The sequence below is a fragment of the Rhinoderma darwinii genome, chromosome 3 (genome assembly GCF_050947455.1).
Source record: "Rhinoderma darwinii isolate aRhiDar2 chromosome 3, aRhiDar2.hap1, whole genome shotgun sequence".
Classification (NCBI taxonomy): domain Eukaryota; kingdom Metazoa; phylum Chordata; class Amphibia; order Anura; family Rhinodermatidae; genus Rhinoderma; species Rhinoderma darwinii.
Genome location: NC_134689.1, coordinates 334,421,467 through 334,438,148, shown reverse-complemented (window position 1 = coordinate 334,438,148; position 16,682 = coordinate 334,421,467).

The following is a 16,682-nucleotide window of genomic DNA, read 5'->3' as shown; positions in this document are numbered from 1 at the left end:
GGGGCACTATATACAAGGGGGGGAGCAGGGTGGCACTATATGCAAGTGGGGGAACAGGGCGGCACTATATACAAGGGGGAGCTGTGTGGCACTTTACAAGGGGGGAGGTGTGTGTGGCGCTATCTACGGGGGGCTGTGTGGCACTATCTACAAGGGATGGGGCTGTGTGGCACTATATACAAGGGGGCTGTGTGGCACTATATACAAGGGGGGCTGTGTGGCACTATATACAAGGGGAACTGTGTGGCACTATATACTAGAGGGGGCTTTATGGCACTATACAGGGGGCTGTGTGGCACTGTACACAAGGGGGGAGCTGTGTGGCACTATACACAAGGGGGGAGCTGTGTGGCACTATATACAAGGGGGCTGTGGCACTATATACAAGGGGGCTGTGTGTGGCAGAATCAACAGGGGTCTGTGTGTGGCACTATCTACAAGGGTCTGTGTGTGGCGCTATCTACAGTGGGTTGTGTGGCACAATCTGCTAAGAGGGGCTTTGTGGCACTATATACAGGGAGGGCTTTATGACGATATCTACAGGGGGGCTGTATGCATCTATCTACATGGGGGTGGTGGGGATGCTATCTACAAGTGGGGTGTGACACTGTCTACAGGGGGGCTGTATGGCACAATCTACAGGGGGCACTATCTATAAGGGGGGCTGCGTGTGGCACCTAGAGGGGGGCCAAGTCAAAAGTTTGCTATGGGGCCCAGTCGTTCCTAGTTACGCCCATGCCCAGTGGCGTAGCTATAGGGGTCGCATCCGTCGCAATTGCGACCGGGCCCCGAAGCCAGGGGGGCCCGCGGCCCCCCGCACCAAATCAATAAAAAGTTACTATAGTAACTCGGGCTGCGGGCCCCTGTTACTATAGTAACTGACAGTACTTACCTTCCTGGTTACGGAGCGCAGCGGAGGTCCTGACGTCACAGCGCTGTGCGCAGCGCATGACATCACGACGCTATGCGCCTCGCACAACATCGTGATCCTGGATAGAGTCAGGACCAGGGCCGGCCCTAGGATAGATGGCGCCCTGTGCAAAATGATCTTTCTGCGCTCCACCCCATCATTAAAAAAAATGCCTCATAAAAAAAATTATAATGCCCCTTTAGTGCACCCATACTGTATAATAATAATAATAATATTTAATAATATAATATATCACAACCCCTTCAAGGACACAGTATTTTGTCCTCTAATTGTGGCCACAGTATTATGCCATCTGTAGTACCCCTACACAGTATAATGTCCGCTTAGTGGCCCCCACACAGTATAGTGCTCCCCTGTAGATTTTGCCATACAGCCTCCCTGTAGACAGTGCCATAATTCCCCACCTCCTTTTTGTAGATCGTGCCATACAACCCCCCACCTCCCCCTTGTAGACAGTGCCATACAGCCCCCCACCTCCCCCATGTAGACAGTGCCATACAGTCCCCCACATTCCCCTTGTAGACAGTGCCATACAGTCCCCCACCTCCCCCTTGTAGATCGTGCCATACAGTCCCCGCACCTCCCCCTTGTAGACAGTGCCCCCAAACAAAAACAAAAATTGTACTCACCTAGGCCCCGTTCCCATGATGAACTGAGCTGCTCCATGACGGGACCCTGTAGCCTAGTACAGAATTTCCCAACCTTTTCGGACTCGAGGCAGCACTGGAAAAACAAAATTTCCTCAGGGCCCCCCTACCAAAAATTGTTTTGAGAAAGACAGAAAACGGCTAAGAACAAGCACTACACTCGTAGGGTATGTTCACACACGTTTTTTGTAAGGCAAAAAAAATCTGCCTCAAAATTTCTTCAGCAACTGACAGCGTTGGGTGACCTTTTTTTTGTTTTTTCTTAAGCTGTTGAAGCGAATGCAAAAGACGCTGGAAAAAAAGCTCCAAACGGGCGCCGCAGGTATTTTCTGCCTCCTATTAATTTCAATTGGAGGTCAGAGGTGGAAACCACTTGAAGACCATCAGCCCCCCACTAACAGTAAAATGACCTTCGACCCCCCACTTACAGTAAAATGACCATCAGCCCACCACTCACAGTAAAATGACCATCAGCCCCCCACTCACAGATTCCCACTGTAGGTAGCGCCACACAACCCCCTTGTAGGTAGCGCCACACAGCCCCTTGTGGGTAGCGCCACACAGCCCCTTGTAGGTAGCGCCAGACAGCCCCCTTGTAGGTAGCGCCACACAGCCCCTTGTGGGTAGTGCCACACAGCCCCCTTGTGGGTAGCACCACATAGCCCCTTGTGGGTAGCGCCAGACAGCCCCCTTGTAGGTAGCGCCAGCCAGCCCCCTTGTAGGTAGCGCCAGACAGCCCCCTTGTAGGTAGCGCCAGACAGCCCCCTTGTAGGTAGCGCCAGACAGCCCCCTTGTAGGTTGCGCCACACAGCCCCCTTGTAGGTAGCACCACACAGCCCCCTTGTAGATAGCGCCACACAGCCCCCTTGTAGATAGCGCCACACAGCCCCCTTGTAGATAGCACCACACAGCCCCCTTGTAGATAGCGCCACACAGCCCCCTGTAGAGTGGGCCACACAGCCCCCTGTAAGGAGGGCCACACAGCCCCCTGTAGGGAGGGCCGCACAGTCCCCTGTAGGGAGTGCCGCAAAGACCCCTGGTAGGGAGTGCCACACAGCCCACAGCCCCTGGTTGGTAGTACCCCACAGCCCCCTGGTTGGTAGTGCCCCACAGCCCCCTGGTTGGTAGTGCCCCACAGCCCCCTTATTGGTAGTGCCCCAAAGCCCCCTGGTTGGTAGTGCCACACAGCCCACAGCCCCCTGGTTGGTAGTGCCACACAGCCCACTGCCCCCTGGTTGGTAGTGCCACACAGCCCACTGCCCCCTTGTTGGTAGAGCCACATAGCCCTCTGGTAGGTAGTGCCACACAGCCCCCTGCTTGGTAGTGCCACACAGCCCACAGCCCCCTGGTTGGTAGTGCCACACAGCCCACAGCCGCCTGGTTGGTAGTGCCACACAGCCCACAGCCCCCTGGTTGGTAGTGACACACAGCCCCTGGTTGGTAGTGCCACACAGCCCACAGCCCCCTGGTAGGTAGTGCCACACTGCCCACAGCCCCCTTGTAGGTAGAGCAAGGACTACGAAATGACCCTGATAGCTGGCGGGCAATAGACATTCAAAAAAGGACAATTGTGCAGGAGCACACAAAATACCCAGCTTTCCCAGCTATCAAATAAATGTGTGGAAATAAACTAAGATATATCTTTTATTTAGTCTGAGTAAAGGATTAATCCTTTTAGCTAGATTAAATAAAAGTTATATCTTAGTTTATTTCCACACTTTTTTTTGATTCCTGGGAAAGCTGGGTATTTTGTGTGCTCCTGCACAGTTGTCCTTTGTAGGTAGTGCCACACAGCCCACAGCCCCCCTGTAGATAGCAACCCCCCCCCTTCCAGTAAAGATAACGCCACTGTAGCTCCCTGAAGGAGTGAAATCCCCGTGTGGCTCCTGGAGCGCTGATGTCACTGTCCGTATATGGACAGAAACATCAAGCAGCGCTCCAGGAGCGGAATCCCCGGCCACACGGGGATTCCGCTCCTTCAGGGAGCTACAGTGGCGCTAGTAGACAGAAGAGCAGGGAGATACCTCCCTGCTCTGCTATAGTGCCACCTGTAGATAGCAACCCCACCCCCCTTCCAGTATAGATAGCGCCACTGTAACTCCCTGAAGGAGCGGAATCCCCGTGTGGCCGGGGATTCCACTCCTGGAGCGCTGCTTCATGCCTCTGTCCATATATGGAAAGAAACATCAAGCTGCTTGATGTTTCTGTCCATATATGGACAGTGACAACAAGCAGCGCTCCAGGAGCGAAATCCCCGGTCACACGGGGATTCCGCTCCTTCAGGGAGCTACAGTGGCACTAGTAGACAGCAGAGCAGGGAGCTATAGTACCCCCCTGTAGATAGTGCCACTGTAGCTCCCTGAAGGAGCGGAATCCCCGTGTGGCCGGGGATTCCGCTCCTGGAGCGCTGCTTGATGTCACTGTCCATATATGGACAGAAACATCAAGCAGCGCTCCAGGAGCGGAATCCCCGGCCACACGGGGATTCCGCTCCTTCAGGGAGCTACAGTGGCGCTAGTAGACAGCAGAGCAGGGAGATATCTCCCTGCTCTGCTATAGTGCCGTCGATACCGCTATAGCAGCCACAACGGCTGCTAGCGGCGCCACCGCCCTCATGCTCGGTGTCACCGCTAGCAGCCGCTATGGCTGCTACAGCGGTAGCGACGGCCACTAAGTGAAGAAGCGCCCAGGTGGAAAGGGGACTGCAGTTAGTGTGTGTATCCCCGCTGGTAGTTGCAACGGCGCGGGGATACACACACCCGCTGGCGCCCCTCTTGCCGTGTGGCGGCTGGCGCCCTGTGCGACCGCACTGGTCGAACATAGCTAAGGCCGGCCATGGTCAGGACAGAACTTCCGCCGCGGCTGAAGAGGAGGGTAAGATTAGTATCCCTGTCTGCTGAAGCTGATTGGCAGGGTTCGACTCCCGGGTGCCGGCCAATCAGCTGTTTTGAAGGGGCTTCAGCACTTGTACGAGAGCTGCTTCCCCTTCATTCAGGTCACTTCATTCTGGTCCCTGGTTTACACTGTGAATCCGTGTCGGCGATTCACAGTGTGAGCGAGTAAGTGAAATGAAGGGGAAGCAGCTCTCATACGAGTGCTGCGGCCCCTTCCAAACAGCTGATTGGCGGGTCCCGGGAGTCGGACCCCGACACATCAGCTATTGATGGCCTATCCTGAGGATAGGCCATCAATGTTTAGGGACTGGACAACCCCTTTAAGCCTACAATGTTACAGTCTTAGAGGGCCCATGAGGCAGGATCACAGATTGTGTGATGCTGTCTGCTGGGCCCTGTATCTAAGCCAATCACATGGTAGGCTTAGATACATGGCCCATGTGTGATCCTGTCTGATGGGCCCTGTATATAAGCCTACCACACGGTAGGTTTAGCTACAGGGCCCCAGCACACAGTAATCTACAGGGCCCCAGCACACAGTAATCTTATACTGTATAAGATTACTGTCTGCTGGATCCTTGTGGTAGGCTTAGATACAGGGTCCCACAGACAGTATCACACATGGGCCCTGTATATCTAAGCCTAATACGTGTTACTAATCGTTTTTTTGTGTGTTTTCTTACAGTTTCAGTCGTTGGACTACGTCGGATTCCAGGACTACTTCGATGACAACTTTTTTATTATCAATAAAATGGTTAATGAGGGTAATGAGGGTTGTGTGGGTTTTTTTTAATTTCAATAAAATATTTTTTCTTTGTCTTTGTGTTTTTTTTAAACTATATTACTACCGCCTTAGTAATGGCCGCCAGCTGATTGACAGCATCCATTGCTAAGGCGGGGCTTAGTGTTAGCCGGTGCAGAGGCGAACACTAACCCCCTTTATTAGCCCGGTACCCACCGCCACCAGAGGTGCTGGTAAGGGCCGGGTACGATCCAGTACTTGACCATCTGTATTGATAGCCGGGCACTGGGGCGGCCGCAGGCTGGTATTAACAGGCTGGGAAAGGCCAGAAACAGCGGCCCTTCCCATCCTGGTAATGCTGCCTGCTGCTGCTTTATTGTATCTGGCTGGTTATGAAAAATGGGGGGGACCCCACGTCATTTAAAAAAATAAAATAAAAAATAATTGGACAGAAAGATGTGAGGTCCTGCCCCCGGCTGTCGCATTGGGCATGCGCGGAGGGCCGCGATGTGGGGCGGCCCTGGCGCGTGCGCGTTGTGCATGGGCGGGGGGGTGTTCTTCTGCTGCACTGGGCGGGCGCGGAGTCCCGCGTCATGCAACATTGCGCCGGTGTCTGACGCATGCGCATGGCGCTCTGACGGACGCCATCTCATGCACCTGCCTGTTGCTCGTGGCGAGGAGGGAGAGGTAAGTGTGTGCCCCTTTGCACACATCTTTTCATAATTCATAATTATAATCAAAATCTCATATATATTTTCGAAAGTTTTTTCTTTGAAGCCCGTTTTTCATTGGTTTAAAATGGATCACGTCATCGAGGCCACCATACTAACAGGATGTGCCAAGGGGGAAGTTGTCTTTATTCCTCGCATTCCCCTCTCTCCAAATGATGTTCCTTTCGAGTTCAAGCGGCAACAGTTCCCAGTACGCCTAGCCTTCGCAATGACAATTAACAAGGCTCATGGTCAATCCCTGAAAGTGGCAGGAATATACCTTCAAAGTCCCTGTTTTTCCCATGGGAAACTATACGTTGCTTGCTCCAGAATCGGCACTGGAAAGAATCTCTACATCTTGGCACCGGATCAAAAGACAAAAAACATTGTTTACAAGAAAGCATTGGAATAGAAACATGCAGTCCTAAATCAACACTATATAAATCTGTAATGAATATATTGCTTAATTTCATTTGTTTTATGCTTCCAATAACATTATTTACGCTCTCTAGCAATTAAGTTCATATCGAGAGGTAGCAATTAAATTCATACTGAGAGGTATTTAAATAGTGAGCTTTTACGCTATCTATACCGTAAGTCAAACTCCCGAGCAACGCCGGGTATAAAAGCTCGTATAATATAATGTGCAGTATAATGTCTCTGAAGGTCACTGTGGACTGCACATTTTGTAATTTAACAGATGTTCATTGGGGAAGAACAAGGCCCATGAGCCGCCTAGTGGTGCTTTCTGGCAAATAATGAAAAGTGTATCAGACTCTGTCCAAATTATAGCACTATTACAGAAAGGATTGGACATCATAAGCAATAAATCGCTTATCTAATAAATCAGCTAGTGAAATTTATTACAAAAATAATGAAATATGTTTTTGTTTGTTTGTTTGTTTGTTTGTTAAGTATCTGAGTGTTCGTTATTTGTATTAAAGAAGCACTCCCATAACATTTTTTTATTGCTTTGCCTGTTTGTAATAGGCATCTTGTACATGTATATTACATACGGCAATACAAATTTTCGTGGGAGTTCTTCTTCAACAGTACATTTTCAAAGAAAAGCTTTGGATAGATGGTCTTCCTTCATCAGATCAAGCTAGGACTGATTCACAAAGATTAGAAAGAGGGTAAAAACCAATGTTATTAAACAATAGATCAGTGAAAGAGTGACAAGGTTACACAAGGTCATAAAGCCAGCTGTACCTGTGGGGGTTAGGGTGGGCTGAGAAATGATGAGAAAGGTGTTAACACCTCTGTTCACACTTCATATTTGTTTTCAGTTGTAGGTAAATGTTGGGAAGGATTTCCTAACATACTTCAGACGGAAGGTTAGGACGATACACCACTGTGTAGAGCAGTGGTTCCCAACCGTCCAGGGGTGCCGCAACACTCCGCACATCCACTGCAAAAAAAAAAGTAAAAAAACAAACAAAAATTTTTTTCTACATGCTTACGGGAAGGTGCCTGTGCCGTTGAAAAATATGGGACATGGCCTATTTCAGGCCGTAATAACGGCATGGCAGGCCCATAGAAGTCTATGGGGCTCCCGTAATTACGGGTGGCTACGTGTGTGCACCCGTAATTACGGGAGCGTTGCTAGGCGACATCAGGGGATAGTCCCTGTCCAGGGTGCTGAAAGAGTTAACTTATTGGCTCATGGTCATTTTTATGTGAATGATGATGGTCATTTTACTGTGAGTGGCGGGCTGATGGTCATTTTACTTTGAGTTGGGGGCTGATGGTCATTTTACTGTGAGTTGGGGGCTGCTGGTCATTTTACTGTGAGTGGGGGGCTGATGGTCATTTTACTGTGAGTGCCGGGCTGATGGTCATTTTACTGTGAGTGGGGGGCTGATGGTCATTTTACTGTGAGTGCCGTGCTGATGGTCATTTTACTGTGAGTGGGGGGCTGATGGTCATTTTACTGTGAGTGGGGGGCTGATAAAAAATTTGTGGTATTATTTATCCACCACCTGGATGAGAATAAATTTGTTCTCCGTAATATTATAGTAAGATAGAGATAGATCCGGAGTATATATAAAATATAACTTTTACTAGGTTTAGTTTAAAACATACATAACATATGATGTATATAGATGAGGATTTCATGTGCCAATATTGCATGCAATTTCTCATATATTTTCTGTGATATACGTTTATATCAAAGTTTTCGAGATAGCAAAAAATTAGTCCACCTTTGTAGGGTTTCTTAATCTGTAATATGTTATGGTTATTAACTTCAGGGGGTTCCTCCACATTTCTCTCGTTTGCATGGACCACATATATGGGTAATATAAAGATTGTAGGGCAGTTGCCCTCCTACCCATTTCTCGTATTGGTAGTCCTTTTAGCAGATGTGTCCAAATGTCCAAGATAGTGGTGAACCTCTCCTAGGTAATGATTGGTAAATAGGTGTTCTCCCAACGCGTTTCTTGCTGACCTAACGATTCCTCAGGGGAGATAGGTCAAAAAGGCAGCTATATCAAGGTTTAGAATGAGCTGCTTAAAGATCAGTGTAGCTGTCAATCCATGAAGAGAAAGTGCTTTCTGGTTAAAGCATGCTTCTGGGAAGTAAATGAAAAACGCCTGTTCCTGGTGTCTATCTTCTGGGGGGCTGGTGGTCATTTTACTGTGAGTGGGGGGCTGATGATCTTCGAGTGGTTTCCGCCTCTGACCTCCCATTGAAATTAATAGGATGCAGAAAAAACCTGTGGCGCTCGTTTGGTGCTTTTGTGTCTGCGTTTTTTGCATTCGCTTCAATGGCTTAAAAAAAATGTGGGCAAAAAAACACAGCAAAAAAAAAAGTCAAACAACGCTGTCAATTTAAAATCTGCCTCAAAATTCCTAAAGGAATCTTGAGGCAGATTTTTAGTTTCTGCCTTACTAAAAAACACGCTGTGAACATACCCTTAAGGCTGTGTTCACACGGAGTTTTTTGCAGGAGGAAAATTCCTCCTGCAAAAACTGCTCCAGTAGGTTTTTGCACAGTGGTTTGACAAAAACTCGTCAAAACACTCGTCGAGGTTTTTTTTTCCTCTTTCTGACTCATTGTAATGGGTTTTGGAGGCGGAAACCGCCTCAAAGATGGGTCATGTTGCTTCTTTTTACCACGACAAGTTTTTTTTACTCGTGGTAAAAAAACTCGTCTGCCTCCCATTGAAATCAATGGGAGGCATTTTCGGGCGGTTTTTGAGGAGTTTTTTGGCGTGGTTTCTGCCCCAAAAAAATCGTAAAAAAACTCAGTGTGAACAGGGCCAAGAGTGTAGTGCTTGTTTTTAGCCATTTTATGTCATTTTGTAAACACTTTTTGGTAGCGGTGCCCTGAGAATTTTTTTTTTCCTGGGGTGCCTCGAGCCTGAAAAGGATGGGAAACTCTGGTGTAGAGGGCCCCTTTACGGAGATAAAAGGTATGTTTACAATGCCCACTTCCTCCCCTGAATCTATCTGTTAGCAATTTTGAGTCCTCAAAACTGCTGACATATTCCCTTTTAGACAGGAGAAAGACATAGGAGATATAGGTGGCTGGGTGTGCCGCTATGCAGGGAAAAACTGTGAATGAGCTGAGCAGTTAACCAGTGCTGCGGTACTTTTTTCTCAGGATCGGTGGAGGTCCCTGCAGTCAAACTCCCACCGATCGGAAAGTGCAGGCGTATCCTAGCGATATGCCATCAAGTTCTCATTTACCACTGTATCACCTTCTAAGTTTTCCCTGTATGGGGGCGCCTCAGGTGGGCGGCCGGGAAGTCACTGTGCAAGGAAAAACAATAAAAAAAGAATCAGAGGATGGACTCCTACTGACCATAAAATGATGGCGTATCCTAGCGATGGGAATAAAACCTTTCTGTCTCAGTGACGTAAAAATATAAAGTTGAACATAAAATTTACTGCAAAAATGCAATCTTGGGGATTGTTAGAAGTTAACTTTGATATTTATCTGTACAGAGGTCAGTGTTTTTGTTCTGCTCTGGTTTAAAATGGATAATTATTGATTATTAAAGTATCTCTATGTATTCTTTCAAACATCCAAGCTCTTGTGCTCTATCTTTCACTTATAAAATGCTTTGATCTATTTTGGCTACTCCATCTACTATTATTATATGCATACGTTACAGGTTATTCCATCTATTATCTCTCTGAAAGTCACTATCCTGTAGTGCACGATGTAAAGCTTTTATTACTGGTATTAAGCTGCTACATACGTCCCTATCTCTAATTACACACCTACACATCCTCTGTGCTCACTTACGTCATTGTAGCATTCATTCTCAGCTGCCAGATATCCCTCCTGCTCTCCCTTATTTTTCACGTTACCATGTTTAATATATCTTTACCAGTTAACTGCCAATTCCTAAATATTATCAACTGCTTATGACCATTCTGCAGTCAATAGTGTGCAGGAAAAGAACAGGGTCTTTATATTGTGGAGTGAGAGCATAATAGCAAAATAAAAAATGGGTCCCAATCCCTGCTGCATGTCCAGTGGGCTACCTTCTGCCGATGCCTCACTGCTGACCCCTCAAGCAAGGGGAATCAACTGTGGGGGTGCACTCCATCTCCTTCTGTACACTGGCGGTGCAGTTGGCGTGGAATAATGAGGCCTTGGTGGCGACTTTCTGGCAGGGACTGTCTCCACGCATCAAGGATGAACTTGTAGCTCGCGACCTTCCTTCCACCCTGGATGCCCTTATCCTGTTGGTGACCCAGATTGACATGAGGATCCAGAAACGTGCTCAGGAGGTTCGCCAGATGAGACGGCCCTATAGACTGGCACCCACATTCCAGAGACCACTACTGCCCTCTCCAGTTGATCTACCTGAAAAACCAATGCAGCTGGACAGACTCAAGTTGTCCAATCAGGAGAAACAGCGCAGACGCTCTTCAGGTCTGTGTCTGTATTGTGGCCACAAAGGCCATTTTGTGCGTCAAGGTCCACAAAAGCCTGGAAACTCCAGCTCCTAGGGGTGGTTGGAGAGACAACCCTAGGTGGAACGACGCCAAATGCCAAATCCTCTCCCAAATTATGCATTCCAATAACTATTGTCTCTGGTGAGAAATCACACACCGTTTTATTCAGCAGGACTTAGTGGATGTCTCCATCTGGCCAAGGTTCCTCTGGAGAGACCCTTGGCAGTCGCCTCCACAACCACTGCGTCCACAACCACTGCCCGATCCTATATGGTTCATGACTAAACTGAGACTACAAGTTGGAATCCTCCATGCGGAACAGATTGTTTTATTCGTCTTGTCCAAAGCTATCAACCCTGTTCTGCTGGGCCTGCCTTGGTTTCATCTACCTGTTCCGGTTCTCGACTGGATCCCCAGAGAGGTCCTACAATGGGGATCCAAGTGCCTTCACCGCTGCCTGCCACAGATTCGATCTGTTCTGCTTCCGCTGCCTCAGTCACTCTCTGGACTACCCACATATTATGCCAGCTTTGCAGATGTTTTTTAGTAAAAAGGAGGCAGAAGCTCTTCCTCCTCATTGTTCCTACGATTGCCCTATTGAACTGCTCCCAGACGTCTCACCTCTTTGTGGACGGGTCTATCCTCTCTCTTTGCCAGAGACCCAGGCCATGCCGGCTTATTTTAAGGAGAACCGTGAGAGAGGAGTTCATCCGGAAATCTTCTTCATCCGGAGCCGGGTGTTTTTTGATTACAAAAGATGGATTTCTTCGACTCTGTATAGATTACCCTGGTCTAAACCAGATCACGGTCAAGAACAAGTATCCCTTACCGCTAATCTCGGAGCTCTTTGATCGTATTTGTGGAGCCAAGATTTTTACTGAGCTGGATTTACGCAGGGCTTATAACCTGATCTGGATTCAACACCCGTGACGGACAGTAAGAGTATCTACTGATGCCCTTTGGTCTGTGTATCGCTCCAGCTGTATTTCAGGAATTTGTGAATGACATATTTCGGGATCTCCTCTATGTCTGTGTGGTGGTATATTTGGATGACATCCTGATCTACTCACCAGATCTGACGACGCATCGGAAGCATATTCGCCAAGTCCTGTTGTGATTAGGGGAGAATCATCTATACGTTAAACTTGAGAAGTGCCTGTTTGAGAAGAACTCTCTGCCCTTCCTGGGCTACATTGTCTCGGATCGTGGACTCAAGATGGATCCAGAGAAGGTGAAGTCCGTCTTGACGTGGCCACGTCCTCAGGGCCTTCGGGCTATACAGCGACTTCTGGGATTCGCAATTTTTTACTGGCAGTTTATCCCAAACTTCTGATTTCTGACTGCGCCAATCTCTGCTCTTACTAAGAAGGGTTGAACGCCAAAGTTTGGACTCCAGAGCCAGAGTCAGCATTTACCAGTCTCAAGGGTGCTTTCACTCCAGCCTCCGTTCTTCACCATTCTGACGTATCTCAACAGTTGACGCTAGGGGTTGACGCTTCTGTTTCAGAAAAACTCCAAGGGTAAGGCAGTGTTTATGGCTACTACTCAAAACTATTCTCTCTTGCAGAGTGAAATTACTCCATTGGGGATCTGGAGTTACTGGCCATCAAGCTGGCCTTGGAGGAATGGAGACATCTGCTGGAGAGCGCCTTACACCCTGTCATCATTTATACGGACCACAAGAATCTCACCTACATCCAGTCTGCTCAACAATTGAATCCTCGTTGAGCCAGGTGGTCGATGTTTTTCACTCGGTTCCAGCTTCTGCTCCACTTCCGCCCTGCAGATAAAAATGTGTGTGCCGATTATCTATCTCGGTCATTTGAGACGTATGACACTGAGGAGACTCCCCAATATATCATAGATCTTTCCAGGATTATTGCCGTGAACCCGCTGCAAATTAAAGACATTCCCTCTGGAAAGACCTTTGTTCATCCTGCAGACAGGAAAAGCATTCTACTCTGGGAACACAATTCCAAACTGGCTGGGCACTCCGGTGTTCGTAAGACATTATTTCTTGTCATTACTGGTAGCCCACGCTGCCTAGAGATGTTGTGGACTATGTGGCTTCTTGTACCAATTGTACCCAAGACAAGTCCTCAAATTCCAAGCCTGCTAGCCTGCTACAACCTCTGCCCATTACTGATGGACCTTGGCAACACATTGCCATGGATTTTATCAAGACCTTCCTCCTTCTGCAGGTTGTACTACTGTCTGGATCGTGGTTCGCTTTTCTAAGATGGCATATTTCCTCCCACTAACTGGCCTTCCTTCTGCTCCTCGTCTGGCTAGTCTATTCATGCAGCATATTTTCCATCTGCACGGACTGCCTCTCCATATTGTGTCTGATCGGGGTGTACAATTTACTTCAAAATTCTGGAGAGCCCTCTTTAAACTCCTTGATGTGAAATTGGATTTTTCTTCTGTCTAACATCCTCAGTCTAACGGCCAAGTTGAGATAATTAATCAAATAGTGGAAAATTACCTTCGTCATTTCATTTCTGTTCAACACGACAACTGGGTGCAGCTTCTTCCGTGGGCAGAGTTCTCCTACAACAACCACACGAGTGAATTTACTGCCTCTAATCCATTCTTTATTGTATATAGCCAACATCCACATGTTCCACTTCCTGCGCCTGCTATGTCTCAAGTACCTGCAGCTAACTCTTAATTTGGAGACTTTCTTCATATCTGGCTGCAGACCAAGTCCTCTATCCTACAGACGGTAGACCCCATGAAGAGAAATGCTGATAGGAAAAGAAGAAGATCTCCTCAGTTTCTTCCTGGAACCAAAGTCTGGTTATCTTCGATGAATATTCGTTTGAAAATCCCCTCTTACAAATTTGCTCCCAGATATCTCGGTCCTTTTGTAGTTCTTCAGCAAATCAAATCCGGTGCCATATAAACTAGGGCTGTCCCTGAATCTCAAAATCCCCAACTCCTTCCATGTTTCCCTCCCAAAACCAGTAGTTCTGAATCACAAAACCCCTTGTCCTGTAACCTCCCCCCAGTGGTGCTTCTGACATTTTCCAAGTCAAGGAAATTCTGGACTATAAGAAGGTAGGAGGAAAAATCTTCTACTTGTTTGACTGAAAGGGGTTCGGTCCTGAGGAGAGATCTTGGGAACCTGAAAAGAACATCAATGCTCCGACTCTCATCAAGAGGTTCTTCTTACTCTCTGGTCTTAAGAAGAGGGGGCGTAAGGGAGGGTGTACTGTTGTGCCGCAGGACTGTTTCTTCATGCCGGCACACACTGCTGCTGCTCTTCTCTGTGTCTAGAGATGCACGCCCTTAAAGGGCCACCACGCACCTGTGTATGTTCTACAGCCAATCCCCTTACACCCTGGACTTTAAAAAAAGGACTCTGCCTTTTCTGGTATTATTCAGTTCCTATCTGGTGATGGTGTGGCTGTATTATTCAGTAACAGTATAGGGTATTATTCAGCCACTATGTGGCCATGGTGTGGCGGTATTATTCAGTAACAGTATGGGGGTATTATTCAGTCACTCTGTGTTTATGGTGTGGCGGTATTATTCAGTAACAGTATGGGGATATTATACAGTCACTATGTGGTTATGGTGAGGCGGTATTATTCAGTAACAGTATGGAGTATTATGCAGTCACTATGTGGTTATGGTGTAGCAGTATTATTCCGTAAACGTATGGGGGTATTATTCAGTCACGGTGGTTATGGTTTGGCAGTATTATTAAGTAACAGTATGGGGGTATTATTCAGTCACTGTGGTTATGGTGTGGCTGTATTATTTGGACCTTATATTGTGTTATTATTGGTAATATTGGTCTTATAATAGTGAGTTGTGTTCAGTTACAGTATGCAGGTATTATTTCATCTGGTATAGTGGTATGATTTAATAACTGTATATGTATATAGATAATTTTTTTAAATTTGCCCAGGGCCACACTTTGTCTAAATCTTGCCCTGCATTGGTCCTTCCCAATAGGGCCCTGGGCTCCCATGGTTTCACTTTGGAGGAAACAACGGACGCATTGCAAATTCCCATTCTTTCTACCAAAGTAAAAGCATCGGGGCCCGCCCAAGCAAACGACAGCCACTGGTTGTATCATTGCCAATGCCCCGGCCGGACCGCCTCTTCTTCTACTCTCCTCCTCCACAACAATGTAATGTGTCAGCGCCGCGTAGCCGTGTGTGGGAAGGGGAGCAGGAGGAGGCAGAGTCCTAACTTGTGAATCGGCGGCGGGAGTGCTGTGGTGCTCTCCGTCGCTCACATTTATGATGATGACTGCAGTCCTTATAGTTTTATCTAATGGAAACTACATGGGCCCCAGCAGTTAATAATCAAGCTGCCTAGCCAGGCTTTACAAATCTATGCTGCTGCAGAGTGGAAAAATCCACGGGAAGAGAAGCGTTTAAAGATATACTGCAGTCCAAACACCAGCACATGGAAAAAGGGGCAGAAGAGGAGAGGGCTGGAGCTGCTTGTCTGGTAAAAAATAGTACCAACGCCAGCATTTGTGTAAATATGCAAAATGTATGCCCTTTTCCCCACTGAGCCCTTGGCTCCTATTAGATTTTCCCTCCTGTCCCTATAGAGCCCTTGCCTCCCACCCTTAGGCCTCATGCACATGGCGTGCCTGTAATCACGGCCCGCGATTGTGAGCACGGCCGTGGGCCGTATTTTCGGGCCGTGCTCCCATACAAAGTATGGGAGCATGGCCCGTAAAAATTGAAAATTAGGACATGCTCCATAATTTCCGACACAGTTCTACGGCACAGACACCTATCTGTAGCGGCCAATAGAACCAGGCAGGTCCGTAATTGTGGTTCGCAATTATGGAGTTTTTTTTACGGTCGTGTGCATGGGACCTTACAGAACCCATTGCCCTTGATAGATTGGGCCCCCTTCCCTTCACAGAGACCTTGGTCCTGGTAAATTGTGCCTCCTCCACCACAGAGCCCTTGGCCGCTTGTAGATTGGCCCCTTGCACCTACAGAGCCCTTATCATAGAGACATTGCACCTGATAGCTTGTGACCCTTATCTCCACACTGCCCTTTACCTCTTCTAGATTATGCCGCCTTCGGATATCCACTGGATAGATAAAAAAATCCAGAATGGTGGCGTCTGACTGCTGGGTGTTCCACCAATCCTGAGAAAAAGGGTCTTGGTGTAGAAGTGGTTCAGCATGCACGGTCACTCTCCATATGATAGATATGGAAACAACCTAGTGAGGGCGCTATCTCTATAGGCTTTCCCATTCCTCAGGATCAGTGGGGCCCCAGCGGTCAGAAATCACCATTCAGACTTTTAAGATTTATCCTATGGATTAGCTCTAAAGCATTCCTTTTTTATTAGCCCCTTCAATATGTTTCACATGTCAGACATTGTTTTCTGTAAAAAAAACAATAAATAAGTCTATTAATACATATGACGTAGTTTGCAAAAAATAAAAAAACCTTTTTAATGTTAAATTATATTTATCAAATTGGAAAATAGGATTCTAAGATATGTCATATGTCTGCATTTATGTATGTATCATGTTTACATGAATAAATAGGAGCCACAACAAGAAAGGCAAGTGTTATAAGGACAAAGCGCCATGGGGAACAAGAAGAAGGACCAATAAAGGTGAGAACATACAAAGCGGCAGCTGCATTCGAACGAAACCATGCCTGCATGCAATGGCGAATGACTATATGGTTGTGCAAGGGTTAACACTGTTTTACCTGCAAACTCATGCTGCCATGCGCCACCACATGTGGACGTGGTTTCACCTGCGTGCGGCTGCTGCTTCGTGTTTTCTTACATTAATGGGGGGCCCTGACTCTTTCGAGGTATGAGGCCCAGAAATTCCTGACGTGGTC